This window comes from Pseudorasbora parva, chromosome 2, assembly GCF_024679245.1.
Source record: "Pseudorasbora parva isolate DD20220531a chromosome 2, ASM2467924v1, whole genome shotgun sequence".
Lineage (NCBI taxonomy): Eukaryota > Metazoa > Chordata > Actinopteri > Cypriniformes > Gobionidae > Pseudorasbora > Pseudorasbora parva.
Genome location: NC_090173.1, coordinates 62,919,736 through 62,946,364, shown reverse-complemented (window position 1 = coordinate 62,946,364; position 26,629 = coordinate 62,919,736). Strand labels below are relative to the sequence as shown.

Sequence of the window (26,629 nt, the reverse complement as noted above, 5' to 3'; positions counted from 1 at the left end):
TTGAAGCGATATGACTCATGAGGCCGTACCTGCAAATGGGAAGGATGTTTGCGGTGAGCAGCAGTTGCGCTGATCGGGTGCGACGCCACCCTTCTGCACCTCCTCGTTAGTATAGTGGACAGTATCTCCGCCTGTCACGCGGAAGACCGGGGTTCGATTCCCCGACGGGGAGGTCTAGTCCTTTACTGCTGCCCAAAGACCCATTCAAAAGTTATTGCTCCATTTACAAGTGACACAAAGAGCTGGCCAGGGGCCCCGGGCGACATTTTTGAGCAAAAGCATTGCGTTGGCCGGGAATCGAACCCGGGTCAACTGCTTGGAAGGCAGCTATGCTCACCACTATACCACCAACGCAGGCGTTTTGCTTGTTTACTGAACGCCACCTTACGCGGTCAATGCTCCCAACACATTATCAGTGACTGTGTGCAGAAGAACTGAAACTCTGTCTGTTTGGACCAGCAACTGAAAAAAATGCATTAACCTATGGACCTGACCTACCAATCTCTTCATTGAAAAACAAGCTCTCTAATTCAGTGACATTCCTCAATTTATACAGACACTTTATATTTAATTATATATTACATGTTCTGTTGGCTTCTCTTTGCTTCTGTGAAGCGATATGACTCATGAAGCCGTACCTGCAAATGGGAAGCCTGTTTGCGGCGAGCAGCAGTTGCGCTGATCGGGTGCGACGCCAGCCTTCCGCAACTCCTCGTTAGTATAGTGGACAGTATCTCCGCCTGTCACGCGGAAGACCGGGGTTCGATTCCCCGACGGGGAGGTCTAATTCTTTACTGCTGCCCAAAGACCCTTTCAAAAGTTATTGCTCCAGCTACAAGTGACACAAAGAGTTGGCCAGGGTCCCGGGAGACATTTTTGAGCAAAAGTATTGCGTTGGCCGGGAATCGAACCCGGGTCAACTGCTTGGAAGGCAGCTATGCTCACCACTATACCACCAACGCAGGCATTTTGCTTGTTTGCTGAACGCCACCTTAGGCGGTCAATGCTCCCAACACATTTTCAGCGACTGTGTGCAGAGGAACTGAAACTCTGTCTGTTTGGACTCGCAACTGAAAAAAATGCATTAACCTATGGACTCTACCTACCAATCTCTTCATTGAAAAACAAGCTCTCTAATTCAGTGACATTCCACAATTTATACAGACACTTCATATTTATTTATATAATAGATGTTCTGTTGGCTTCTTTGAAGCGATATGACTCATGAGGCCGTACCTGCAAATGGGAAGGATGTTTGCAGCGAGCAGCAGTTGCGCTGATCGGGTGCGACGCCAGCCTTCTGCAACTCCTCGTTAGTATAGTGGACAGTATCTCCGCCTGTCACGCGTAAGACCGGGGTTCGATTCCCCGACGGGGAGGTCTAGTCCTTTACTGCTGCCCAAAGACCCATTCAAAAGTTATTGCTTCATTTACAAGTGACACAAAGAGCTGGCCAGGGGCCCCGGGCGACAGTTTTGAGCAAAAGAATTGCGTTGGCCGGGAATCGAACCCGGGTCAACTGCTTGGAAGGCAGCTATGCTCACCACTATACCACCAACGCAGGCATTTTGCTTGTTTGCTGAACGCCACCTTACGCGGTCAATGCTCCCAACACATTATCAGTGACTGTGTGCAGAGGAACTGAAACTCTGTCTGTTTGGACCAGCAACTGAAAAAAATGCATTAACCTATGGACCTGACCTACCAATCTCTTCATTGAAAAACAAGCTCTCTAATTCAGTGACATTCCTCAATTTATACAGACACTTTATATTTAATTATATTTTACATGTTCTGTTGGCTTCTCTTTGCTTCTGTGAAGCGATATGACTCATGAGGCCGTACCTGCAAATGGGAAGCCTGTTTGCGGCGAGCAGCAGTTGCGCTGATTGGGTGCGACGCCAGCCTTCCGCAACTCCTCGTTAGTATAGTGGACAGTATCTCCGCCTGTCACGCGGAAGACCGGGGTTCGATTCCCCGACGGGGAGGTCTAATTCTTTACTGCTGCCCAAAGACCCATTCAAAAGTTATTGCTCCAGCTACAAGTGACACAAAGAGTTGGCCAGGGCCCCGGGAGACATTTTTGAGCAAAAGTATTGCGTTGGCCGGGAATCAAACCCGGGTCAACTGCTTGGAAGGCAGCTATGCTCACCACTATACCACCAACGCAGGCATTTTGCTTGTTAGCTGAACGCCACCTTACGCGGTCAATGCTCCCAACACATTTTCAGCGACTGTGTGCAGAGGAACTGAAACTCTGTCTGTTTGGACTCGCAACTGAAAAAAATGCATTAACCTATGGACTCTACCTACCAATCTCTTCATTGAAAAACAAGCTCTCTAATTCAGTGACATTCCACAATTTATACAGACACTTCATATTTATTTATATAATAGATGTTCTGTTGGCTTCTTTGAAGCGATATGACTCATGAGGCCGTACCTGCAAATGGGAAGGATGTTTGCGGTGAGCAGCAGTTGCGTTGATCGGGTGCGACGCCAGCCTTCTGCAACTCCTCGTTAGTATAGTGGACAGTATCTCCGCCTGTCACGCGGAAGACCGGGGTTCGATTCCCCGACGGGGAGGTCTAGTCCTTTACTGCTGCCCAAAGACCCATTCAAAAGTTATTGCTCCATTTACAAGTGACACAAAGAGCTGGCCAGGGGCCCCGGGCGACATTTTTGAGCAAAAGAATTGCGTTGGCCGGGAATCGAACCCGGGTCAACTGCTTGGAAGGCAGCTATGCTCACCACTATACCACCAACGCAGGCGTTTTGCTTGTTTGCTGAACGCCACCTTACGCGGTCAATGCTCCCAACACATTATCAGTGACTGTGTGCAGAAGAACTGAAACTCTGTCTGTTTGGACCAGCAACTGAAAAAAATGCATTAACCTATGGACCTGACCTACCAATCTCTTCATTGAAAAACAAGCTCTTAATTCAGTGACATTCCTCAATTTATACAGACACTTTATATTTAATTATATATTACATGTTCTGTTGGCTTCTCTTTGCTTCTGTGAAGCGATATGACTCATGAAGCCGTACCTGCAAATGGGAAGCCTGTTTGCGGCGAGCAGCAGTTGCGCTGATCGGGTGCGACGCCAGCCTTCCGCAACTCCTCGTTAGTATAGTGGACAGTATCTCCGCCTGTCACGCGGAAGACCGGGGTTCGATTCCCCGACGGGGAGGTCTAATTCTTTACTGCTGCCCAAAGACCCTTTCAAAAGTTATTGCTCCAGCTACAAGTGACACAAAGAGTTGGCCAGGGTCCCGGGAGACATTTTTGAGCAAAAGTATTGCGTTGGCCGGGAATCGAACCCGGGTCAACTGCTTGGAAGGCAGCTATGCTCACCACTATAACACCAACGCAGGCATTTTGCTTGTTTGCTGAACGCCACCTTAGGCGGTCAATGCTCCCAACACATTTTCAGCGACTGTGTGCAGAGGAACTGAAACTCTGTCTGTTTGGACTCGCAACTGAAAAAAATGCATTAACCTATGGACTCTACCTACCAATCTCTTCATTGAAAAACAAGCTCTCTAATTCAGTGACATTCCACAATTTATACAGACACTTCATATTTATTTATATAATAGATGTTCTGTTGGCTTCTTTGAAGCGATATGACTCATGAGGCCGTACCTGCAAATGGGAAGGATGTTTGCGGTGAGCAGCAGTTGCGCTGATCGGGTGCGACGCCACCCTTCTGCAACTCCTCGTTAGTATAGTGGACAGTATCTGCGCCTGTCACGCGGAAGACCGGGGTTCGATTCCCCGACGGGGAGGTCTAGTCCTTTACTGCTGCCCAAAGACCCATTCAAAAGTTATTGCTCCATTTACAAGTGACACAAAGAGCTGGCCAGGGGCCCCGGGCGACATTTTTGAGCAAAAGCATTGCGTTGGCCGGGAATCGAACCCGGGTCAACTGCTTGGAAGGCAGCTATGCTCACCACTATACCACCAACGCAGGCGTTTTGCTTGTTTGCTGAACGCCACCTTACGCGGTCAATGCTCCCAACACATTATCAGTGACTGTGTGCAGAAGAACTGAAACTCTGTCTGTTTGGACCAGCAACTGAAAAAAATGCATTAACCTATGGACCTGACCTACCAATCTCTTCATTGAAAAACAAGCTCTCTAATTCAGTGACATTCCTCAATTTATACAGACACTTTATATTTAATTATATATTACATGTTCTGTTGGCTTCTCTTTGCTTCTGTGAAGCGATATGACTCATGAAGCCGTACCTGCAAATGGGAAGCCTGTTTGCGGCGAGCAGCAGTTGCGCTGATCGGGTGCGATGCCAGCCTTCCGCAACTCCTCGTTAGTATAGTTTACAGTGTCTCCGCCTGTCACGCGAAAGACCGGGGTTCGATTCCCCGACGGGGAGGTCTAATTCTTTACTGCTGCCCAAAGACCCTTTCAAAAGTTATTGCTCCAGCTACAAGTGACACAAAGAGTTGGCCAGGGTCCCGGGAGACATTTTTGAGCAAAAGTATTGCGTTGGCCGGGAATCGAACCCGGGTCAACTGCTTGGAAGGCAGCTATGCTCACCACTATACCACCAACGCAGGCATTTTGCTTGTTTGCTGAACGCCACCTTAGGCGGTCAATGCTCCCAACACATTTTCAGCGACTGTGTGCAGAGGAACTGAAACTCTGTCTGTTTGGACTCGCAACTGAAAAAAATGCATTAACCTATGGACTCTACCTACCAATCTCTTCATTGAAAAACAAGCTCTCTAATTCAGTGACATTCCACAATTTATACAGACACTTCATATTTATTTATATAATAGATGTTCTGTTGGCTTCTTTGAAGCGATATGACTCATGAGGCCGTACCTGCAAATGGGAAGGATGTTTGCAGCGAGCAGCAGTTGCGCTGATCGGGTGCGACGCCAGCCTTCTGCAACTCCTCGTTAGTATAGTGGACAGTATCTCCGCCTGTCACGCGTAAGACCGGGGTTCGATTCCCCGACGGGGAGGTCTAGTCCTTTACTGCTGCCCAAAGACCCATTCAAAAGTTATTGCTTCATTTACAAGTGACACAAAGAGCTGGCCAGGGGCCCCGGGCGACAGTTTTGAGCAAAAGAATTGCGTTGGCCGGGAATCGAACCCGGGTCAACTGCTTGGAAGGCAGCTATGCTCACCACTATACCACCAACGCAGGCATTTTGCTTGTTTGCTGAACGCCACCTTACGCGGTCAATGCTCCCAACACATTATCAGTGACTGTGTGCAGAGGAACTGAAACTCTGTCTGTTTGGACCAGCAACTGAAAAAAATGCATTAACCTATGGACCTGACCTACCAATCTCTTCATTGAAAAACAAGCTCTCTAATTCAGTGACATTCCTCAATTTATACAGACACTTTATATTTAATTATATTTTACATGTTCTGTTGGCTTCTCTTTGCTTCTGTGAAGCGATATGACTCATGAGGCCGTACCTGCAAATGGGAAGCCTGTTTGCGGCGAGCAGCAGTTGCGCTGATTGGGTGCGACGCCAGCCTTCCGCAACTCCTCGTTAGTATAGTGGACAGTATCTCCGCCTGTCACGCGGAAGACCGGGGTTCGATTCCCCGACGGGGAGGTCTAATTCTTTACTGCTGCCCAAAGACCCATTCAAAAGTTATTGCTCCAGCTACAAGTGACACAAAGAGTTAGCCAGGGCCCCGGGAGACATTTTTGAGCAAAAGTATTGCGTTGGCCGGGAATCAAACCCGGGTCAACTGCTTGGAAGGCAGCTATGCTCACCACTATACCACCAACGCAGGCATTTTGCTTGTTAGCTGAACGCCACCTTACGCGGTCAATGCTCCCAACACATTTTCAGCGACTGTGTGCAGAGGAACTGAAACTTTGTCTGTTTGGACTCGCAACTGAAAAAAATGCATTAACCTATGGACTCTACCTACCAATCTCTTCATTGAAAAACAAGCTCTCTAATTCAGTGACATTCCACAATTTATACAGACACTTCATATTTATTTATATAATAGATGTTCTGTTGGCTTCTTTGAAGCGATATGACTCATGAGGCCGTACCTGCAAATGGGAAGGATGTTTGCGGTGAGCAGCAGTTGCGCTGATCGGGTGCGACGCCAGCCTTCTGCAACTCCTCGTTAGTATAGTGGACAGTATCTCCGCCTGTCACGCGGAAGACCGGGGTTCGATTCCCCGACGGGGAGGTCTAGTCCTTTACTGCTGCCCAAAGACCCATTCAAAAGTTATTGCTCCATTTACAAGTGACACAAAGAGCTGGCCAGGGGCCCCGGGCGACATTTTTGAGCAAAAGAATTGCGTTGGCCGGGAATCGAACCCGGGTCAACTGCTTGGAAGGCAGCTATGCTCACCACTATACCACCAACGCAGGCGTTTTGCTTGTTTGCTGAACGCCACTTTACGCGGTCAATGCTCCCAACACATTATCAGTGACTGTGTGCAGAAGAACTGAAACTCTGTCTGTTTGGACCAGCAACTGAAAAAAATGCATTAACCTATGGACCTGACCTACCAATCTCTTCATTGAAAAACAAGCTCTCTAATTCAGTGACATTCCTCAATTTATACAGACACTTTATATTTAATTATATATTACATGTTCTGTTGGCTTCTCTTTGCTTCTGTGAAGCGATATGACTCATGAGGCCGTACCTGCAAATGGGAAGCCTGTTTGCGGCGAGCAGCAGTTGCGCTGATCGGGTGCGACGCCAGCCTTCCGCAACTCCTCGTTAGTATAGTGGACAGTATCTCCGCCTGTCACGCGGAAGACCGGGATTCGATTCCCCGACGGGGAGGTCTAATTCTTTACTGCTGCCCAAAGACCCTTTCAAAAGTTATTGCTCCAGCTACAAGTGACACAAAGAGTTGGCCAGGGTCCCGGGAGACATTTTTGAGCAAAAGTATTGCGTTGGCCGGGAATCGAACCCGGGTCAACTGCTTGGAAGGCAGCTATGCTCACCACTATACCACCAACGCAGGCATTTTGCTTGTTTGCTGAACGCCACCTTAGGCGGTCAATGCTCCCAACACATTTTCAGCGACTGTGTGCAGAGGAACTGAAACTCTGTCTGTTTGGACTCGCAACTGAAAAAAATACATTAACCTATGGACTCTACCTACCAATCTCTTCATTGAAAAACAAGCTCTCTAATTCAGTGACATTCCACAATTTATACAGACACTTCATATTTATTTATATAATAGATGTTCTGTTGGCTTCTTTGAAGCGATATGACTCATGAGGCCGTACCTGCAAATGGGAAGGATGTTTGCGGCGAGCAGCAGTTGCGCTGATCGGGTGCGACGCCAGCCTTCTGCAACTCCTCGTTAGTATAGTGGACAGTATCTCCGCCTGTCACGCGTAAGACCGGGGTTCGATTCCCCCGACGGGGAGGTCTAGTCCTTTACTGCTGCCCAAAGACCCATTCAAAAGTTATTGCTTCATTTACAAGTGACACAAAGAGCTGGCCAGGGGCCCCGGGCGACAGTTTTGAGCAAAAGAATTGCGTTGGCCGGGAATCGAACCCGGGTCAACTGCTTGGAAGGCAGCTATGCTCACCACTATACCACCAACGCAGGCATTTTGCTTGTTTGCTGAACGCCACCTTACGCGGTCAATGCTCCCAACACATTATCAGTGACTGTGTGCAGAGGAACTGAAACTCTGTCTGTTTGGACCAGCAACTGAAAAAAATGCATTAACCTATGGACCTGACCTACCAATCTCTTCATTGAAAAACAAGCTCTCTAATTCAGTGACATTCCTCAATTTATACAGACACTTTATATTTAATTATATTTTACATGTTCTGTTGGCTTCTCTTTGCTTCTGTGAAGCGATATGACTCATGAGGCCGTACCTGCAAATGGGAAGCCTGTTTGCGGCGAGCAGCAGTTGCGCTGATTGGGTGCGACGCCAGCCTTCCGCAACTCCTCGTTAGTATAGTGGACAGTATCTCCGCCTGTCACGCGGAAGACCGGGGTTCGATTCCCCGACGGGGAGGTCTAATTCTTTACTGCTGCCCAAAGACCCATTCAAAAGTTATTGCTCCAGCTACAAGTGACACAAAGAGTTGGCCAGGGTCCCGGGAGACATTTTTGAGCAAAAGTATTGCGTTGGCCGGGAATCGAACCCGGGTCAACTGCTTGGAAGGCAGCTATGCTCACCACTATACCACCAACGCAGGCATTTTGCTTGTTTGCTGAACGCCACCTTAGGCGGTCAATGCTCCCAACACATTTTCAGCGACTGTGTGCAGAGGAACTGAAACTCTGTCTGTTTGGACTCGCAACTGAAAAAAATGCATTAACCTATGGACTCTACCTACCAATCTCTTCATTGAAAAACAAGCTCTCTAATTCAGTGACATTCCACAATTTATACACACACTTCATATTTATTTATATAATAGATGTTCTGTTGGCTTCTTTGAAGCGATATGACTCATGAGGCCGTACCTGCAAATGGGAAGGATGTTTGCAGCGAGCAGCAGTTGCGCTGATCGGGTGCGACGCCAGCCTTCTGCAACTCCTCGTTAGTATAGTGGACAGTATCTCCGCCTGTCACGCGGAAGACCGGGGTTCGATTCCCCGACGGGGAGGTCCAGTCCTTTACTGCTGCCCAAAGACCCATTCAAAAGTTATTGCTCCATTTAAAAGTGACACAACGAGCTGGCCAGGGGCCCCGGGCGACAGTTTTGAGCAAAAGAATTGCGTTGGTCGGGAATCGAACCGGGGTCAACTGCTTGGAAGGCAGCTATGCTCACCACTATACCACCAACGCAGGCATTTTGCTTGTTTGCTGAACGCCACCTTAAGCGGTCAATGCTCCCAACACATTATCAGCGACTGTGTGCAGAGGAACTGAAACTCTGTCTGTTTGGACTCGCAACTGAAAAAAATGCATTAACCTATGGACTCTACCTACCAATCTCTTCATTGAAAAACAAGCTCTCTAATTCAGTGACATTCCACAATTTATACAGACACTTCATATTTATTTATATAATAGATGTTCTGTTGGCTTCTGTGAAGCGATATGACTCATGAGGCCGTACCTGCAAATGGGAAGGCTGTTTGCGGCGAGCAGCAGTTGCGCTGATCGGGTGCGACGCCAGCCTTCCGCAACTCCTCGTTAGTATAGTGGACAGTATCTCCGCCTGTCACGCGGAAGACCGGGGTTCGATTCCCCCGACGGGGAGGTCTAGTCCTTTACTGCTGCCCAAAGACCCATTCAAAAGTTATTGCTCCATTTACAAGTGACACAAAGAGCTGGCCAGGGGCCCCGGGCGACAGTTTTGAGCAAAAGAATTGCGTTGGCCGGGAATCGAACCCGGGTCAACTGCTTGGAAGGCAGCTATGCTCACCACTATACCACCAACGCAGGCGTTTTGCTTGTTTGCTGAACGCCACCTTACGCGGTCAATGCTCCCAACACATTATCAGTGACTGTGTGCAGAAGAACTGAAACTCTGTCTGTTTGGACCAGCAACTGAAAAAAATGCATTAACCTATGGACCTGACCTACCAATCTCTTCATTGAAAAACAAGCTCTCTAATTCAGTGACATTCCTCAATTTATACAGACACTTTATATTTAATTATATATTACATGTTCTGTTGGCTTCTCTTTGCTTCTGTGAAGCGATATGACTCATGAGGCCGTACCTGCAAATGGGAAGCCTGTTTGCGGCTAGCAGCAGTTGCGCTGATCGGGTGCGACGCCAGCCTTCCGCAACTCCTCATTAGTATAGTGGACAGTATCTCCGCCTGTCACGCGGAAGACCGGGGTTCGATTCCCAGACGGGGAGGTCTAATTCTTTACTGCTGCCCAAAGACCCTTTCAAAAGTTATTGCTCCAGCTACAAGTGACACAAAGAGTTGGCCAGGGTCCCGGGAGACATTTTTGAGCAAAAGTATTGCGTTGGCCGGGAATCGAACCCGGGTCAACTACTTGGAAGGCAGCTATGCTCACCACTATACCACCAACGCAGGCATTTTGCTTGTTTGCTGAATGCCACCTTAGGCGGTCAATGCTCCCAACACATTTTCAGCGACTGTGTGCAGAGGAACTGAAACTCTGTCTGTTTGGACTCGCAACTGAAAAAAATGCATTAACCTATGGACTCTACCTACCAATCTCTTCATTGAAAAACAAGCTCTCTAATTCAGTGACATTCCACAATTTATACAGACACTTCATATTTATTTATATAATAGATGTTCTGTTGGCTTCTTTGAAGCGATATGACTCATGAGGCCGTACCTGCAAATGGGAAGGATGTTTGCGGTGAGCAGCAGTTGCGCTGATCGGGTGCGACGCCACCCTTCTGCAACTCCTCGTTAGTATAGTGGACAGTATCTCCGCCTGTCACGCGGAAGACCGGGGTTCGATTCCCCGACGGGGAGGTCTAGTCCTTTACTGCTGCCCAAAGACCCATTCAAAAGTTATTGCTCCATTTACAAGTGACACAAAGAGCTGGCCAGGGGCCTCGGGCGACAGTTTTGAGCAAAAGAATTGCGTTGGCCGGGAATCGAACCCGGGTCAACTGCTTGGAAGGCAGCTATGCTCACCACTATACCACCAACGCAGGCGTTTTGCTTGTTTGCTGAACGCCACCTTACGCGGTCAATGCTCCCAACACATTATCAGTGACTGTGTGCAGAAGAACTGAAACTCTGTCTGTTTGGACCAGCAACTGAAAAAAATGCATTAACCTATGGACCTGACCTACCAATCTCTTCATTGAAAAACAAGCTCTCTAATTCAGTGACATTCCTCAATTTATACAGACACTTTATATTTAATTATATATTACATGTTCTGTTGGCTTCTCTTTGCTTCTGTGAAGCGATATGACTCATGAGGCCGTACCTGCAAATGGGAAGCCTGTTTGCGGCGAGCAGCAGTTGCGCTGATCGGGTGCGACGCCAGCCTTCCGCAACTCCTCGTTAGTATAGTGGACAGTATCTCCGCCTGTCACGCGGAAAACCGGGGTTCGATTCCCCGACGGGGAGGTCTAATTCTTTACTGCTGTCCAAAGACCCTTTCAAAAGTTATTGCTCCAGCTACAAGTGACACAAAGAGTTGGCCAGGGTCCCGGGAGACATTTTTGAGCAAAAGTATTGCGTTGGCCGGGAATCGAACCCGGGTCAACTGCTTGGAAGGCAGCTATGCTGACCACTATACCACCAACGCAGGCATTTTGCTTGTTTGCTGAACGCCACCTTAGGCGGTCAATGCTCCCAACACATTTTCAGCGACTGTGTGCAGAGGAACTGAAACTCTGTCTGTTTGGACTCGCAACTGAAAAAAATGCATTAACCTATGGACTCTACCTACCAATCTCTTCATTGAAAAACAAGCTCTCTAATTCAGTGACATTCCACAATTTATACAGACACTTCATATTTATTTATATAATAGATGTTCTGTTGGCTTCTTTGAAGCGATATGACTCATGAGGCCGTACCTGCAAATGGGAAGGATGTTTGCGGCGAGCAGCAGTTGCGCTGATCGGGTGCGACGCCAGTCTTCTGCAACTCCTCGTTAGTATAGTGGACAGTATCTCCGCCTGTCACGCGGAAGACCGGGGTTCGATTCCCCGACGGGGAGGTCTAGTCCTTTACTGCTGCCCAAAGACCCATTCAAAAGTTATTGCTCCATTTACAAGTGACACAAAGAGCTGGCCAGGGGCCCCGGGCGACAGTTTTGAGCAAAAGAATTGCGTTGGCCGGGAATCGAACCCGGGTCAACTGCTTGGAAGGCAGCTATGCTCACCACTATACCACCAACGCAGGCGTTTTGCTTGTTTGCTGAACGCCACCTTACGCGGTCAATGCTCCCAACACATTATCAGTGACTGTGTGCAGAAGAACTGAAACTCTGTCTGTTTGGACCAGCAACTGAAAAAAATGCATTAACCTATGGACCTGACCTACCAATCTCTTCATTGAAAAACAAGCTCTCTAATTCAGTGACATTCCTCAATTTATACAGACACTTTATATTTAATTATATATTACATGTTCTGTTGGCTTCTCTTTGCTTCTGTGAAGCGATATGACTCATGAAGCCGTACCTGCAAATGGGAAGCCTGTTTGCGGCGAGCAGCAGTTGCGCTGATCGGGTGCGACGCCAGCCTTCCGCAACTCCTCGTTAGTATAGTGGACAGTATCTCCGCCTGTCACGCGGAAGACCGGGGTTCGATTCCCCGACGGGGAGGTCTAGTCCTTTACTGCTGCCCAAAGACCCATTCAAAAGTTATTGCTCCATTTACAAGTGACACAAAGAGCTGGCCAGGGTCCCGGGAGACATTTTTGAGCAAAAGTATTGCGTTGGCCGGGAATCGAACCCGGGTCAACTGCTTGGAAGGCAGCTATGCTCACCACTATACCACCAACGCAGGCATTTTGCTTGTTTGCTGAACGCCACCTTAGGCGGTCAATGCTCCCAACACATTTTCAGCGACTGTGTGCAGAGGAACTGAAACTCTGTCTGTTTGGACTCGCAACTGAAAAAAATGCATTAACCTATGGACTCTACCTACCAATCTCTTCATTGAAAAACAAGCTCTCTAATTCAGTGACATTCCACAATTTATACAGACACTTCATATTTATTTATATAATAGATCTTCTGTTGGCTTCTTTGAAGCGATATGACTCATGAGGCCGTACCTGCAAATGGGAAGGATGTTTGCGGTGAGCAGCAGTTGCGCTGATCGGGTGCGACGCCACCCTTCTGCGACTCCTCGTTAGTATAGTGGACAGTATCTCCGCCTGTCACGCGGAAGACCGGGGTTCGATTCCCCGACGGGGAGGTCTAGTCCTTTACTGCTGCCCAAAGACCCATTCAAAAGTTATTGCTCCATTTACAAGTGACACAAAGAGCTGGCCAGGGGCCTCGGGCGACAGTTTTGAGCAAAAGAATTGCGTTGGCCGGGAATCGAACCCGGGTCAACTGCTTGGAAGGCAGCTATGCTCACCACTATACCACCAACGCAGGCGTTTTGCTTGTTTGCTGAACGCCACCTTACGCGGTCAATGCTCCCAACACATTATCAGTGACTGTGTGCAGAAGAACTGAAACTCTGTCTGTTTGGACCAGCAACTGAAAAAAATGCATTAACCTATGGACCTGACCTACCAATCTCTTCATTGAAAAACAAGCTCTCTAATTCAGTGACATTCCTCAATTTATACAGACACTTTATATTTAATTATATATTACATGTTCTGTTGGCTTCTCTTTGCTTCTGTGAAGCGATATGACTCATGAGGCCGTACCTGCAAATGGGAAGCCTGTTTGCGGCGAGCAGCAGTTGCGCTGATCGGGTGCGACGCCAGCCTTCCGCAACTCCTCGTTAGTATAGTGGACAGTATCTCCGCCTGTCACGCGGAAAACCGGGGTTCGATTCCCCGACGGGGAGGTCTAATTCTTTACTGCTGCCCAAAGACCCTTTCAAAAGTTATTGCTCCAGCTACAAGTGACACAAAGAGTTGGCCAGGGTCCCGGGAGACATTTTTGAGCAAAAGTATTGCGTTGGCCGGGAATCGAACCCAGGTCAACTGCTTGGAAGGCAGCTATGCTCACCACTATACCACCAACGCAGGCATTTTGCTTGTTTGCTGAACGCCACCTTAGGCGGTCAATGCTCCCAACACATTTTCAGCGACTGTGTGCAGAGGAACTGAAACTCTGTCTGTTTGGACTCGCAACTGAAAAAAATGCATTAACCTATGGACTCTACCTACCAATCTCTTCATTGAAAAACAAGCTCTCTAATTCAGTGACATTCCACAATTTATACAGACACTTCATATTTATTTATATAATAGATGTTCTGTTGGCTTCTTTGAAGCGATATGACTCATGAGGCCGTACCTGCAAATGGGAAGGATGTTTGCGGTAAGCAGCAGTTGCGCTGATCGGGTGCGACGCCACCCTTCTGCAACTCCTCGTTAGTATAGTGGACAGTATCTCCGCCTGTCACGCGGAAGACCGGGGTTCGATTCCCCGACGGGGAGGTCTAGTCCTTTACTGCTGCCCAAAGACCCATTCAAAAGTTATTGCTCCATTTACAAGTGACACAAAGAGCTGGCCAGGGGCCCCGGGCGACATTTTTGAGCAAAAGCATTGCGTTGGCCGGGAATCGAACCCGGGTCAACTGCTTGGAAGGCAGCTATGCTCACCACTATACCACCAACGCAGGCGTTTTGCTTGTTTGCTGAACGCCACCTTACGCGGTCAATGCTCCCAACACATTATCAGTGACTGTGTGCAGAAGAACTGAAACTCTGTCTGTTTGGACCAGCAACTGAAAAAAATGCATTAACCTATGGACCTGACCTACCAATCTCTTCATTGAAAAACAAGCTCTCTAATTCAGTGACATTCCTCAATTTATACAGACACTTTATATTTAATTATATATTACATGTTCTGTTGGCTTCTCTTTGCTTCTGTGAAGCGATATGACTCATGAGGCCGTACCTGCAAATGGGAAGCCTGTTTGCGGCGAGCAGCAGTTGCGCTGATCGGGTGCGACGCCAGCCTTCCGCAACTCCTCGTTAGTATAGTGGACAGTATCTCCGACTGTCACGCGGAAGACCGGGGTTCGATTCCCCGACGGGGAGGTCTAATTCTTTACTGCTGCCCAAAGACCCTTTCAAAAGTTATTGCTCCAGCTACAAGTGACACAAAGAGTTGGCCAGGGTCCCGGGAGACATTTTTGAGCAAAAGTATTGCGTTGGCCGGGAATCGAACCCGGGTCAACTGCTTGGAAGGCAGCTATGCTGACCACTATACCACCAACGCAGGCATTTTGCTTGTTTGCTGAACGCCACCTTAGGCGGTCAATGCTCCCAACACATTTTCAGCGACTGTGTGCAGAGGAACTGAAACTCTGTCTGTTTGGACTCGCAACTGAAAAAAATGCATTAACCTATGGACTCTACCTACCAATCTCTTCATTGAAAAACAAGCTCTCTAATTCAGTGACATTCCACAATTTATACAGACACTTCATATTTATTTATATAATAGATGTTCTGTTGGCTTCTTTGAAGCGATATGACTCATGAGGCCGTACCTGCAAATGGGAAGGATGTTTGCGGCGAGCAGCAGTTGCGCTGATCGGGTGCGACGCCAGTCTTCTGCAACTCCTCGTTAGTTTAGTGGACAGTATCTCCGCCTGTCACGCGGAAAACCGGGGTTCGATTCCCCGACGGGGAGGTCTAGTCCTTTACTGCTGCCCAAAGACCCATTCAAAAGTTATTGCTTCATTTACAAGTGACACAAAGAGCTGGCCAGGGGCCCCGGGCGACAGTTTTGAGCAAAAGAATTGCGTTGGCCGGGAATCGAACCCGGGTCAACTGCTTGGAAGGCAGCTATGCTCACCACTATACCACCAACGCAGGCATTTTGCTTGTTTGCTGAACGCCACCTTACGCGGTCAATGCTCCCAACACATTATCAGTGACTGTGTGCAGAGGAACTGAAACTCTGTCTGTTTGGACCAGCAACTGAAAAAAATGCATTAACCTATGGACCTGACCTACCAATCTCTTCATTGAAAAACAAGCTCTCTAATTCAGTGACATTCCTCAATTTATACAGACACTTTATATTTAATTATATTTTACATGTTCTGTTGGCTTCTCTTTGCTTCTGTGAAGCGATATGACTCATGAGGCCGTACCTGCAAATGGGAAGCCTGTTTGCGGCGAGCAGCAGTTGCGCTGATTGGGTGCGACGCCAGCCTTCCGCAACTCCTCGTTAGTATAGTGGACAGTATCTCCGCCTGTCACGCGGAAGACCGGGGTTCGATTCCCCGACGGGGAGGTCTAATTCTTTACTGCTGCCCAAAGACCCATTCAAAAGTTATTGCTCCAGCTACAAGTAACACAAAGAGTTGGCCAGGGTCCCGGGAGACATTTTTGAGCAAAAGTATTGCGTTGGCCGGGAATCGAACCCGGGTCAACTGCTTGGAAGGCAGCTATGCTCACCACTATACCACCAACGCAGGCATTTTGCTTGTTTGCTGAACGCCACCTTAGGCGGTCAATGCTCCCAACACATTTTCAGCGACTGTGTGCAGAGGAACTGAAACTCTGTCTGTTTGGACTCGCAACTGAAAAAAATGCATTAACCTATGGACTCTACCTACCAATCTCTTCATTGAAAAACAAGCTCTCTAATTCAGTGACATTCCACAATTTATACAGACACTTCATATTTATTTATATAATAGATGTTCTGTTGGCTTCTTTGAAGCGATATGACTCATGAGGCCGTACCTGCAAATGGGAAGGATGTTTGCAGCGAGCAGCAGTTGCGCTGATCGGGTGCGACGCCAGCCTTCTGCAACTCCTCGTTAGTATAGCGGACAGTATCTCCGCCTGTCACGCTTTAGACCGGGGTTCGATTCCCCGACGGGGAGGTCTAGTCCTTTACTGCTGCCCAAAGACCCATTCAAAAGTTATTGCTCCATTTAAAAGTGACACAACGAGCTGGCCAGGGGCCCCGGGCGACAGTTTTGAGCAAAAGAATTGCGTTGGTCGGGAATCGAACCGGGGTCAACTGCTTGGAAGGCAGCTATGCTCACCACTATACCACCAACGCAGGCATTTTGCTTGTTTGCTGAACGCCACCTTAAGCGGTCAATGCTCCCAACACATTATCAGCGACTGTGTGCAGAGGAACTGAAACTCTGTCTGTTTGGACTCGCAACTGAAAAAAATGCATTAACCTATGGACTCTACCTACCAATCTCTTCATTGAAAAACAAGCTCTCTAATTCAGTGACATTCCACAATTTATACAGACACTTCATATTTATTTATATAATAGATGTTCTGTTGGCTTCTGTGAAGCGATATGACTCATGAGGCCGTACCTGCAAATGGGAAGGCTGTTTGCGGCGAGCAGCAGTTGCGCTGATCGGGTGCGACGCCAGCCTTCCGCAACTCCTCGTTAGTATAGTGGACAGTATCTCCGCCTGTCACGCGGAAGACCGGGGTTCGATTCCCCCGACGGGGAGGTCTAGTCCTTTACTGCTGCCCAAAGACCCATTCAAAAGTTATTGCTCCATTTACAAGTGACACAAAGAGCTGGCCAGGGGCCCCGGGCGACAGTTTTGAGCAAAAGAATTGCGTTGGCCGGGAATCGAACCCGGGTCAACTGCTTGGAAGGCAGCTATGCTCACCACTATACCACCAACGCAGGCGTTTTGCTTGTTTGCTGAACGCCACCTTACGCGGTCAATGCTCCCAACACATTATCAGTGACTGTGTGCAGAAGAACTGAAACTCTGTCTGTTTGGACCAGCAACTGAAAAAAATGCATTAACCTATGGACCTGACCTACCAATCTCTTCATTGAAAAACAAGCTCTCTAATTCAGTGACATTCCTCAATTTATACAGACACTTTATATTTAATTATATATTACATGTTCTGTTGGCTTCTCTTTGCTTCTGTGAAGCGATATGACTCATGAAGCCGTACCTGCAAATGGGAAGCCTGTTTGCGGCGAGCAGCAGTTGCGCTGATCGGGTGCGACGCCAGCCTTCCGCAACTCCTCGTTAGTATAGTGGACAGTATCTCCGCCTGTCACGCGGAAGACCGGGGTTCGATTCCCCGACGGGGAGGTCTAATTCTTTACTGCTGCCCAAAGACCCTTTCAAAAGTTATTGCTCCAGCTACAAGTGACACAAAGAGTTGGCCAGGGTCCCGGGAGACATTTTTGAGCAAAAGTATTGCGTTGGCCGGGAATCGAACCCGGGTCAACTGCTTGGAAGGCAGCTATGCTCACCACTATACCACCAACGCAGGCATTTTGCTTGTTTGCTGAACGCCACCTTAGGCGGTCAATGCTCCCAACACATTTTCAGCGACTGTGTGCAGAGGAACTGAAACTCTGTCTGTTTGGACTCGCAACTGAAAAAAATGCATTAACCTATGGACTCTACCTACCAATCTCTTCATTGAAAAACAAGCTCTCTAATTCAGTGACATTCCACAATTTATACAGACACTTCATATTTATTTATATAATAGATGTTCTGTTGGCTTCTTTGAAGCGATATGACTCATGAGGCCGTACCTGCAAATGGGAAGGATGTTTGCGGTGAGCAGCAGTTGCGCTGATCGGGTGCGACGCCACCCTTCTGCAACTCCTCGTTAGTATAGTGGACAGTATCTCCGCCTGTCACGCGGAAGACCGGGGTTCGATTCCCCGACGGGGAGGTCTAGTCCTTTACTGCTGCCCAAAGACCCATTCAAAAGTTATTGCTCCATTTACAAGTGACACAAAGAGCTGGCCAGGGGCCCCGGGCGACAGTTTTGAGCAAAAGAATTGCGTTGGCCGGGAATCGAACCCGGGTCAACTGCTTGGAAGGCAGCTATGCTCACCACTATACCACCAACGCAGGCGTTTTGCTTGTTTGCTGAACGCCACCTTACGCGGTCAATGCTCCCAACACATTATCAGTGACTGTGTGCAGAAGAACTGAAACTCTGTCTGTTTGGACCAGCAACTGAAAAAAATGCATTAACCTATGGACCTGACCTACCAATCTCTTCATTGAAAAACAAGCTCTCTAATTCAGTGACATTCCTCAATTTATACAGACACTTTATATTTAATTATATATTACATGTTCTGTTGGCTTCTCTTTGCTTCTGTGAAGCGATATGACTCATGAAGCCGTACCTGCAAATGGGAAGCCTGTTTGCGGCGAGCAGCAGTTGCGCTGATCGGGTGCGACGCCAGCCTTCCGCAACTCCTCGTTAGTATAGTGGACAGTATCTCCGCCTGTCACGCGGAAGACCGGGGTTCGATTCCCCGACGGGGAGGTCTAATTCTTTACTGCTGCCCAAAGACCCTTTCAAAAGTTATTGCTCCAGCTACAAGTGACACAAAGAGTTGGCCAGGGTCCCGGGAGACATTTTTGAGCAAAAGTATTGCGTTGGCCGGGAATCGAACCCGGGTCAACTGCTTGGAAGGCAGCTATGCTCACCACTATACCACCAACGCAGGCATTTTGCTTGTTTGCTGAACGCCACCTTAGGCGGTCAATGCTCCCAACACATTTTCAGCGACTGTGTGCAGAGGAACTGAAACTCTGTCTGTTTGGACTCGCAACTGAAAAAAATGCATTAACCTATGGACTCTACCTACCAATCTCTTCATTGAAAAACAAGCTCTCTAATTCAGTGACATTCCACAATTTATACAGACACTTCATATTTATTTATATAATAGATGTTCTGTTGGCTTCTTTGAAGCGATATGACTCATGAGGCCGTACCTGCAAATGGGAAGGATGTTTGCGGCGAGCAGCAGTTGCGCTGATCGGGTGCGACGCCAGCCTTCTGCAACTCCTCGTTAGTATAGTGGACAGTATCTCCGCCTGTCACGCGTAAGACCGGGGTTCGATTCCCCCGACGGGGAGGTCTAGTCCTTTACTGCTGCCCAAAGACCCATTCAAAAGTTATTGCTTCATTTACAAGTGACACAAAGAGCTGGCCAGGGGCCCCGGGCGACAGTTTTGAGCAAAAGAATTGCGTTGGCCGGGAATCGAACCCGGGTCAACTGCTTGGAAGGCAGCTATGCTCACCACTATACCACCAACGCAGGCATTTTGCTTGTTTGCTGAACGCCACCTTACGCGGTCAATGCTCCCAACACATTATCAGTGACTGTGTGCAGAGGAACTGAAACTCTGTCTGTTTGGACCAGCAACTGAAAAAAATGCATTAACCTATGGACCTGACCTACCAATCTCTTCATTGAAAAACAAGCTCTCTAATTCAGTGACATTCCTCAATTTATACAGACACTTTATATTTAATTATATTTTACATGTTCTGTTGGCTTCTCTTTGCTTCTGTGAAGCGATATGACTCATGAGGCCGTACCTGCAAATGGGAAGCCTGTTTGCGGCGAGCAGCAGTTGCGCTGATTGGGTGCGACGCCAGCCTTCCGCAACTCCTCGTTAGTATAGTGGACAGTATCTCCGCCTGTCACGCGGAAGACCAGGGTTCGATTCCCCGACGGGGAGGTCTAATTCTTTACTGCTGCCCAAAGACCCATTCAAAAGTTATTGCTCCAGCTACAAGTGACACAAAGAGTTGGCCAGGGTCCCGGGAGACATTTTTGAGCAAAAGTATTGCGTTGGCCGGGAATCGAACCCGGGTCAACTGCTTGGAAGGCAGCTATGCTCACCACTATACCACCAACGCAGGCTTTTTGCTTGTTTGCTGAACGCCACCTTAGGCGGTCAATGCTCCCAACACATTTTCAGCGACTGTGTGCAGAGGAACTGAAACTCTGTCTGTTTGGACTCGCAACTGAAAAAAATGCATTAACCTATGGACTCTACCTACCAATCTCTTCATTGCAAAACAAGCTCTCTAATTCAGTGACATTCCACAATTTATACAGACACTTCATATTTATTTATATAATAGATGTTCTGTTGGCTTCTTTGAAGCGATATGACTCATGAGGCCTTACCTGCAAATGGGAAGGATGTTTGCAGCGAGCAGCAGTTGCGCTGATCGGGTGCGACGCCAGCCTTCTGCAACTCCTCGTTAGTATAGTGGACAGTATCTCCGCCTGTCACGCGGAAGACCGGGGTTCGATTCCCCGACGGGGAGGTCTAGTCCTTTACTGCTGCCCAAAGACCCATTCAAAAGTTATTGCTCCATTTACAAGTGACACAACGAGCTGGCCAGGGGCCCCGGGCGACAGTTTTGAGCAAAAGAATTGCGTTGGCCGGGAATCGAACCCGGGTCAACTGCTTGGAAGGCAGCTATGCTCACCACTATACCACCAACGCAGGCGTTTTGCTTGTTTGCTGAACGCCACCTTACGCGGTCAATGCTCCCAACACATTATCAGTGACTGTGTGCAGAAGAACTGAAACTCTGTTTCAGTTTGGACCAGCAACTGAAAAAAATGCATTAACCTATGGACCTGACCTACCAATCTCTTCATTGAAAAACAAGCTCTCTAATTCAGTGACATTCCTCAATTTATACAGACACTTTATATTTAATTATATATTACATGTTCTGTTGGCTTCTCTTTGCTTCTGTGAAGCGATATGACTCATGAAGCCGTACCTGCAAATGGGAAGCCTGTTTGCGGCGAGCAGCAGTTGCGCTGATCAGGTGCGACGCCAGCCTTCCGCAACTCCTCGTTAGTATAGTGGACAGTATCTCCGCCTGTCACGTCGAAGACCGGGGTTCGATTCCCCGACGGGGAGGTCTAATTCTTTACTGCTGCCCAAAGACCCTTTCAAAAGTTATTGCTCCAGCTAAAAGTGACACAAAGAGTTGGCCAGGGTCCCGGGAGACATTTTTGAGCAAAAGTATTGCGTTGGCCGGGAATCGAACCCGGGTCAACTGCTTGGAAGGCAGCTATGCTCACCACTATACCACCAACGCAGGCATTTTGCTTGTTTGCTGAACGCCACCTTAGGCGGTCAATGCTCCCAACACATTTTCAGCGACTGTGTGCAGAGGAACTGAAACTCTGTCTGTTTGGACTCGCAACTGAAAAAAATGCATTAACCTATGGACTCTACCTACCAATCTCTTCATTGAAAAACAAGCTCTCTAATTCAGTGACATTCCACAATTTATACAGACACTTCATATTTATTTATATAATAGATGTTCTGTTGGCTTCTTTGAAGCGATATGACTCATGAGGCCGTACCTGCAAATGGGAAGGATGTTTGCGATGAGCAGCCGTTGCGCTGATCGGGTGCGACGCCACCCTTCTGCAACTCCTCGTTAGTATAGTGGACAGTATCTCCGCCTGTCACGCGGAAGACCGGGGTTCGATTCCCCGACGGGGAGGTCTAGTCCTTTACTGCTGCCCAAAGACCCATTCAAAAGTTATTGCTCCATTTACAAGTGACACAAAGAGCTGGCCAGGGGCCCCGGGCGACAGTTTTGAGCAAAAGAATTGCGTTGGCCGGGAATCGAACCCGGGTCAACTGCTTGGAAGGCAGCTATGCTCACCACTATACCACCAACGCAGGCGTTTTGCTTGTTTGCTGAACGCCACCTTACGCGGTCAATGCTCCCAACACATTATCAGTGACTGTGTGCAGAAGAACTGAAACTCTGTCTGTTTGGACCAGCAACTGAAAAAAATGCATTAACCTATGGACCTGACCTACCAATCTCTTCATTGAAAAACAAGCTCTCTAATTCAGTGACATTCCTCAATTTATACAGACACTTTATATTTAATTATATATTACATGTTCTGTTGGCTTCTCTTTGCTTCTGTGAAGCGATATGACTCATGAAGCCGTACCTGCAAATGGGAAGCCTGTTTGCGGCGAGCAGCAGTTGCGCTGATCGGGTGCGACGCCAGCCTTCCGCAACTCCTCGTTAGTATAGTGGACAGTATCTCCGCCTGTCACGCGGAAGACCGGGGTTCGATTCCCCGACGGGGAGGTCTAATTCTTTACTGCTGCCCAAAGACCCTTTCAAAAGTTATTGCTCCAGCTACAAGTGACACAAAGAGTTGGCCAGGGTCCCGGGAGACATTTTTGAGCAAAAGTATTGCGTTGGCCGGGAATCGAACCCGGGTCAACTGCTTGGAAGGCAGCTATGCTCACCACTATACCACCAACGCAGGCATTTTCCTTGTTTGCTGAACGCCACCTTAGGCGGTCAATGATCCCAACACATTTTCAGCGACTGTGTGCAGAGGAACTGAAACTCTGTCTGTTTGGACTCGCAACTGAAAAAAATGCATTAACCTATGGACTCTACCTACCAATCTCTTCATTGAAAAACAAGCTCTCTAATTCAGTGACATTCCACAATTTATACAGACACTTCATATTTATTTATATAATAGATGTTCTGTTGGCTTCTTTGAAGCGATATGACTCATGAGGCCGTACCTGCAAATGGGAAGGATGTTTGCGGTGAGCAGCAGTTGCGCTGATCGGGTGCGACGCCACCCTTCTGCAACTCCTCATTAGTATAGTGGACAGTATCTCCGCCTGTCACGCGGAAGACCGGGGTTCGATTCCCCGACGGGGAGGGCTAGTCCTTTACTGCTGCCCAAAGACCCATTCAAAAGTTATTGCTCCATTTACAAGTGACACAAAGAGCTGGCCAGGGGCCCCGGGCGACATTTTTGAGCAAAAGCATTGCGTTGGCCGGGAATCGAACCCGGGTCAACTGCTTGGAAGGCAGCTATGCTCACCACTATACCACCAACGCAGGCGTTTTGCTTGTTTGCTGAACGCCACCTTACGCGGTCAATGCTCCCAACACATTATCAGTGACTGTGTGCAGAAGAACTGAAACTCTGTCTGTTTGGACCAGCAACTGAAAAAAATGCATTAACCTATGGACCTGACCTACCAATCTCTTCATTGAAAAACAAGCTCTCTAATTCAGTGACATTCCTCAATTTATACAGACACTTTATATTTAATTATATATTACATGTTCTGTTGGCTTCTCTTTGCTTCTGTGAAGCGATATGACTCATGAGGCCGTACCTGCAAATGGGAAGCCTGTTTGCGGCGAGCAGCAGTTGCGCTGATCGGGTGCGACGCCAGCCTTCCGCAACTCCTCGTTAGTATAGTGGACAGTATCTCCGCCTGTCAAGCGGAAGACCGGGGTTCGATTCCCCGACGGGGAGGTCTAATTCTTTACTGCTGCCCAAAGACCCTTTCAAAAGTTATTGCTCCAGCTACAAGTGACACAAAGAGTTGGCCAGGGTCCCGGGAGACATTTTTGAGCAAAAGTATTGCGTTGGCCGGGAATCGAACCCGGGTCAACTGCTTGGAAGGCAGCTATGCTGACCACTATACCACCAACGCAGGCATTTTGCTTGTTTGCTGAACGCCACCTTAGGCGGTCAATGCTCCCAACACATTTTCAGCGACTGTGTGCAGAGGAACTGAAACTCTGTCTGTTTGGACTCGCAACTGAAAAAAATGCATTAACCTATGGACTCTACCTACCAATCTCTTCATTGAAAAACAAGCTCTCTAATTCAGTGACATTCCACAATTTATACAGACACTTCATATTTATTTATATAATAGATGTTCTGTTGGCTTCTTTGAAGCGATATGACTCATGAGGCCGTACCTGCAAATGGGAAGGATGTTTGCGGCGAGCAGCAGTTGCGCTGATCGGGTGCGACGCCAGTCTTCTGCAACTCCTCGTTAGTATAGTGGACAGTATCTCCGCCTGTCACGCGGAAAACCGGGGTTCGATTCCCCGACGGGGAGGTCTAGTCCTTTACTGCTGCCCAAAGACCCATTCAAAAGTTATTGCTCCATTTACAAGTGACACAAAGAGCTGGCCAGGGGCCCCGGGCGACAGTTTTGAGCAAAAGAATTGCGTTGGCCGGGAATCGAACCCGGGTCAACTGCTTGGAAGGCAGCTATGCTCACCACTATACCACCAACGCAGGCGTTTTGCTTGTTTGCTGAACGCCACCTTACGCGGTCAATGCTCCCAACACATTATCAGTGACTGTGTGCAGAAGAACTGAAACTCTGTCTGTTTGGACCAGCAACTGAAAAAAATGCATTAACCTATGGACCTGACCTACCAATCTCTTCATTGAAAAACAAGCTCTCTAATTCAGTGACATTCCTCAATTTATACAGACACTTTATATTTAATTATATATTACATGTTCTGTTGGCTTCTCTTTGCTTCTGTGAAGCGATATGACTCATGAAGCCGTACCTGCAAATGGGAAGCCTGTTTGCGGCGAGCAGCAGTTGCGCTGATCGGGTGCGACGCCAGCCTTCCGCAACTACTCGTTAGTATAGTGGACAGTATCTCCGCCTGTCACGCGTAAGACCGGGGTTCGATTCCCCGACGGGGAGGTCTAATTCTTTACTGCTGCCCAAAGACCCTTTCAAAAGTTATTGCTCCAGCTACAAGTGACACAAAGAGTTGGCCAGGGTCCCGGGAGACATTTTTGAGCAAAAGTATTGCGTTGGCCGGGAATCGAACCCGGGTCAACTGCTTGGAAGGCAGCTATGCTCACCACTATACCACCAACGCAGGCATTTTGCTTGTTTGCTGAACGCCACCTTAGGCGGTCAATGCTCCCAACACATTTTCAGCGACTGTGTGCAGAGGAACTGAAACTCTGTCTGTTTGGACTCGCAACTGAAAAAAATGCATTAACCTATGGACTCTACCTACCAATCTCTTCATTGAAAAACAAGCTCTCTAATTCAGTGACAATCCACAATTTATACAGACACTTCATATTTATTTATATAATAGATATTCTGTTGGCTTCTTTGAAGCGATATGACTCATGAGGCCGTACCTGCAAATGGGAAGGATGTTTGCGGTGAGCAGCAGTTGCGCTGATCGGGTGCGACACCACCCTTCTGCAACTCCTCGTTAGTATAGTGGACAGTATCTCCGCCTGTCACGCGGAAGACCGGGGTTCGATTCCCCGACGGGGAGTTCTAGTCCTTTACTGCTGCCCAAAGACCCATTCAAAAGTTATTGCTCCATTTACAAGTGACACAAAGAGCTGGCCAGGGGCCCCGGGCGACATTTTTGAGCAAAAGCATTGCGTTGGCCGGGAATCGAACCCGGGTCAACTGCTTGGAAGGCAGCTATGCTCACCACTATACCACCAACGCAGGCGTTTTGCTTGTTTGCTGAACGCCACCTTACGCGGTCAATGCTCCCAACACATTATCAGTGACTGTGTGCAGAAGAACTGAAACTCTGTCTGTTTGGACCAGCAACTGAAAAAAATGCATTAACCTATGGACCTGACCTACCAATCTCTTCATTGAAAAACAAGCTCTCTAATTCAGTGACATTCCTCAATTTATACAGACACTTTATATTTAATTATATATTACATGTTCTGTTGGCTTCTCTTTGCTTCTGTGAAGCGATATGACTCATGAGGCCGTACCTGCAAATGGGAAGCCTGTTTGCGGCGAGCAGCAGTTGCACTGATCGGGTGCGACGCCAGCCTTCCGCAACTCCTCGTTAGTATAGTGGACAGTATCTCCGCCTGTCACGCGGAAGACCGGGGTTCGATTCCCCGACGGGGAGGTCTAATTCTTTACTGCTGCCCAAAGACCCTTTCAAAAGTTATTGCTCCAGCTACAAGTGACACAAAGAGTTGGCCAGGGTCCCGGGAGACATTTTTGAGCAAAAGTATTGCGTTGGCCGGGAATCGAACCCGGGTCAACTGCTTGGAAGGCAGCTATGCTGACCACTATACCACCAACGCAGGCATTTTGCTTGTTTGCTGAACGCCACCTTAGGCGGTCAATGCTCCCAACACATTTTCAGCGACTGTGTGCAGAGGAACTGAAACTCTGTCTGTTTGGACTCGCAACTGAAAAAAATGCATTAACCTATGGACTCTACCTACCAATCTCTTCATTGAAAAACAAGCTCTCTAATTCAGTGACATTCCACAATTTATACAGACACTTCATATTTATTTATATAATAGATGTTCTGTTGGCTTCTTTGAAGCGATATGACTCATGAGGCCGTACCTGCAAATGAAAAGGATGTTTGCGGTGAGCAGCAGTTGCGCTGATCGGGT

The 26,629-nt window shown here is 48.0% G+C and overlaps 38 non-coding genes across 38 annotated transcripts; 1 reads left to right on the top strand and 37 right to left on the bottom strand.

The window, feature by feature from the left end:
* Positions 1–282: 282 nt before the first annotated feature.
* On the bottom strand, positions 283–354 carry trnag-ucc (transfer RNA glycine (anticodon UCC)). Its single transcript has one exon. It is a non-coding gene; the product is annotated as a tRNA-Gly (tRNA).
* Positions 355–890: 536 nt separating this feature from the next.
* trnag-ucc (transfer RNA glycine (anticodon UCC)) lies at positions 891–962 on the bottom strand. Its single transcript has one exon. It is a non-coding gene; the product is annotated as a tRNA-Gly (tRNA).
* A 527-nt stretch (positions 963–1,489) lies between these two features.
* trnag-ucc (transfer RNA glycine (anticodon UCC)) lies at positions 1,490–1,561 on the bottom strand. The gene has a single exon. It is a non-coding gene; the product is annotated as a tRNA-Gly (tRNA).
* Positions 1,562–2,696: 1,135 nt separating this feature from the next.
* Positions 2,697–2,768, bottom strand: trnag-ucc (transfer RNA glycine (anticodon UCC)). The gene has a single exon. It is a non-coding gene; the product is annotated as a tRNA-Gly (tRNA).
* Positions 2,769–3,902: 1,134 nt separating this feature from the next.
* On the bottom strand, positions 3,903–3,974 carry trnag-ucc (transfer RNA glycine (anticodon UCC)). The gene has a single exon. It is a non-coding gene; the product is annotated as a tRNA-Gly (tRNA).
* Positions 3,975–4,510: 536 nt separating this feature from the next.
* trnag-ucc (transfer RNA glycine (anticodon UCC)) lies at positions 4,511–4,582 on the bottom strand. The gene has a single exon. It is a non-coding gene; the product is annotated as a tRNA-Gly (tRNA).
* A 527-nt stretch (positions 4,583–5,109) lies between these two features.
* trnag-ucc (transfer RNA glycine (anticodon UCC)) lies at positions 5,110–5,181 on the bottom strand. The gene has a single exon. It is a non-coding gene; the product is annotated as a tRNA-Gly (tRNA).
* Positions 5,182–6,316: 1,135 nt separating this feature from the next.
* On the bottom strand, positions 6,317–6,388 carry trnag-ucc (transfer RNA glycine (anticodon UCC)). Its single transcript has one exon. It is a non-coding gene; the product is annotated as a tRNA-Gly (tRNA).
* A 536-nt stretch (positions 6,389–6,924) lies between these two features.
* On the bottom strand, positions 6,925–6,996 carry trnag-ucc (transfer RNA glycine (anticodon UCC)). The gene has a single exon. It is a non-coding gene; the product is annotated as a tRNA-Gly (tRNA).
* A 528-nt stretch (positions 6,997–7,524) lies between these two features.
* Positions 7,525–7,596, bottom strand: trnag-ucc (transfer RNA glycine (anticodon UCC)). Its single transcript has one exon. It is a non-coding gene; the product is annotated as a tRNA-Gly (tRNA).
* Positions 7,597–8,132: 536 nt separating this feature from the next.
* trnag-ucc (transfer RNA glycine (anticodon UCC)) lies at positions 8,133–8,204 on the bottom strand. Its single transcript has one exon. It is a non-coding gene; the product is annotated as a tRNA-Gly (tRNA).
* Positions 8,205–9,331: 1,127 nt separating this feature from the next.
* trnag-ucc (transfer RNA glycine (anticodon UCC)) lies at positions 9,332–9,403 on the bottom strand. The gene has a single exon. It is a non-coding gene; the product is annotated as a tRNA-Gly (tRNA).
* Positions 9,404–10,538: 1,135 nt separating this feature from the next.
* Positions 10,539–10,610, bottom strand: trnag-ucc (transfer RNA glycine (anticodon UCC)). The gene has a single exon. It is a non-coding gene; the product is annotated as a tRNA-Gly (tRNA).
* Positions 10,611–11,146: 536 nt separating this feature from the next.
* trnag-ucc (transfer RNA glycine (anticodon UCC)) lies at positions 11,147–11,218 on the bottom strand. The gene has a single exon. It is a non-coding gene; the product is annotated as a tRNA-Gly (tRNA).
* A 527-nt stretch (positions 11,219–11,745) lies between these two features.
* On the bottom strand, positions 11,746–11,817 carry trnag-ucc (transfer RNA glycine (anticodon UCC)). The gene has a single exon. It is a non-coding gene; the product is annotated as a tRNA-Gly (tRNA).
* Positions 11,818–12,353: 536 nt separating this feature from the next.
* Positions 12,354–12,425, bottom strand: trnag-ucc (transfer RNA glycine (anticodon UCC)). The gene has a single exon. It is a non-coding gene; the product is annotated as a tRNA-Gly (tRNA).
* A 527-nt stretch (positions 12,426–12,952) lies between these two features.
* Positions 12,953–13,024, bottom strand: trnag-ucc (transfer RNA glycine (anticodon UCC)). Its single transcript has one exon. It is a non-coding gene; the product is annotated as a tRNA-Gly (tRNA).
* A 1,135-nt stretch (positions 13,025–14,159) lies between these two features.
* trnag-ucc (transfer RNA glycine (anticodon UCC)) lies at positions 14,160–14,231 on the bottom strand. Its single transcript has one exon. It is a non-coding gene; the product is annotated as a tRNA-Gly (tRNA).
* Positions 14,232–14,767: 536 nt separating this feature from the next.
* trnag-ucc (transfer RNA glycine (anticodon UCC)) lies at positions 14,768–14,839 on the bottom strand. Its single transcript has one exon. It is a non-coding gene; the product is annotated as a tRNA-Gly (tRNA).
* A 527-nt stretch (positions 14,840–15,366) lies between these two features.
* trnag-ucc (transfer RNA glycine (anticodon UCC)) lies at positions 15,367–15,438 on the bottom strand. Its single transcript has one exon. It is a non-coding gene; the product is annotated as a tRNA-Gly (tRNA).
* A 536-nt stretch (positions 15,439–15,974) lies between these two features.
* trnag-ucc (transfer RNA glycine (anticodon UCC)) lies at positions 15,975–16,046 on the bottom strand. The gene has a single exon. It is a non-coding gene; the product is annotated as a tRNA-Gly (tRNA).
* Positions 16,047–17,173: 1,127 nt separating this feature from the next.
* trnag-ucc (transfer RNA glycine (anticodon UCC)) lies at positions 17,174–17,245 on the bottom strand. Its single transcript has one exon. It is a non-coding gene; the product is annotated as a tRNA-Gly (tRNA).
* A 536-nt stretch (positions 17,246–17,781) lies between these two features.
* trnag-ucc (transfer RNA glycine (anticodon UCC)) lies at positions 17,782–17,853 on the bottom strand. Its single transcript has one exon. It is a non-coding gene; the product is annotated as a tRNA-Gly (tRNA).
* A 527-nt stretch (positions 17,854–18,380) lies between these two features.
* Positions 18,381–18,452, bottom strand: trnag-ucc (transfer RNA glycine (anticodon UCC)). Its single transcript has one exon. It is a non-coding gene; the product is annotated as a tRNA-Gly (tRNA).
* Positions 18,453–18,988: 536 nt separating this feature from the next.
* On the bottom strand, positions 18,989–19,060 carry trnag-ucc (transfer RNA glycine (anticodon UCC)). Its single transcript has one exon. It is a non-coding gene; the product is annotated as a tRNA-Gly (tRNA).
* A 528-nt stretch (positions 19,061–19,588) lies between these two features.
* On the bottom strand, positions 19,589–19,660 carry trnag-ucc (transfer RNA glycine (anticodon UCC)). The gene has a single exon. It is a non-coding gene; the product is annotated as a tRNA-Gly (tRNA).
* A 536-nt stretch (positions 19,661–20,196) lies between these two features.
* trnag-ucc (transfer RNA glycine (anticodon UCC)) lies at positions 20,197–20,268 on the bottom strand. Its single transcript has one exon. It is a non-coding gene; the product is annotated as a tRNA-Gly (tRNA).
* Positions 20,269–20,795: 527 nt separating this feature from the next.
* Positions 20,796–20,867, bottom strand: trnag-ucc (transfer RNA glycine (anticodon UCC)). Its single transcript has one exon. It is a non-coding gene; the product is annotated as a tRNA-Gly (tRNA).
* Positions 20,868–21,405: 538 nt separating this feature from the next.
* Positions 21,406–21,477, bottom strand: trnag-ucc (transfer RNA glycine (anticodon UCC)). Its single transcript has one exon. It is a non-coding gene; the product is annotated as a tRNA-Gly (tRNA).
* Positions 21,478–22,004: 527 nt separating this feature from the next.
* Positions 22,005–22,076, bottom strand: trnag-ucc (transfer RNA glycine (anticodon UCC)). Its single transcript has one exon. It is a non-coding gene; the product is annotated as a tRNA-Gly (tRNA).
* A 536-nt stretch (positions 22,077–22,612) lies between these two features.
* trnag-ucc (transfer RNA glycine (anticodon UCC)) lies at positions 22,613–22,684 on the bottom strand. Its single transcript has one exon. It is a non-coding gene; the product is annotated as a tRNA-Gly (tRNA).
* A 527-nt stretch (positions 22,685–23,211) lies between these two features.
* trnag-ucc (transfer RNA glycine (anticodon UCC)) lies at positions 23,212–23,283 on the bottom strand. The gene has a single exon. It is a non-coding gene; the product is annotated as a tRNA-Gly (tRNA).
* Positions 23,284–23,638: 355 nt separating this feature from the next.
* Positions 23,639–23,710, top strand: trnad-guc (transfer RNA aspartic acid (anticodon GUC)). Its single transcript has one exon. It is a non-coding gene; the product is annotated as a tRNA-Asp (tRNA).
* Positions 23,711–23,819: 109 nt separating this feature from the next.
* trnag-ucc (transfer RNA glycine (anticodon UCC)) lies at positions 23,820–23,891 on the bottom strand. The gene has a single exon. It is a non-coding gene; the product is annotated as a tRNA-Gly (tRNA).
* A 527-nt stretch (positions 23,892–24,418) lies between these two features.
* trnag-ucc (transfer RNA glycine (anticodon UCC)) lies at positions 24,419–24,490 on the bottom strand. Its single transcript has one exon. It is a non-coding gene; the product is annotated as a tRNA-Gly (tRNA).
* Positions 24,491–25,026: 536 nt separating this feature from the next.
* trnag-ucc (transfer RNA glycine (anticodon UCC)) lies at positions 25,027–25,098 on the bottom strand. The gene has a single exon. It is a non-coding gene; the product is annotated as a tRNA-Gly (tRNA).
* A 527-nt stretch (positions 25,099–25,625) lies between these two features.
* On the bottom strand, positions 25,626–25,697 carry trnag-ucc (transfer RNA glycine (anticodon UCC)). The gene has a single exon. It is a non-coding gene; the product is annotated as a tRNA-Gly (tRNA).
* Positions 25,698–26,233: 536 nt separating this feature from the next.
* On the bottom strand, positions 26,234–26,305 carry trnag-ucc (transfer RNA glycine (anticodon UCC)). Its single transcript has one exon. It is a non-coding gene; the product is annotated as a tRNA-Gly (tRNA).
* Between the last annotated feature and the right edge of the window lie 324 nt (positions 26,306–26,629).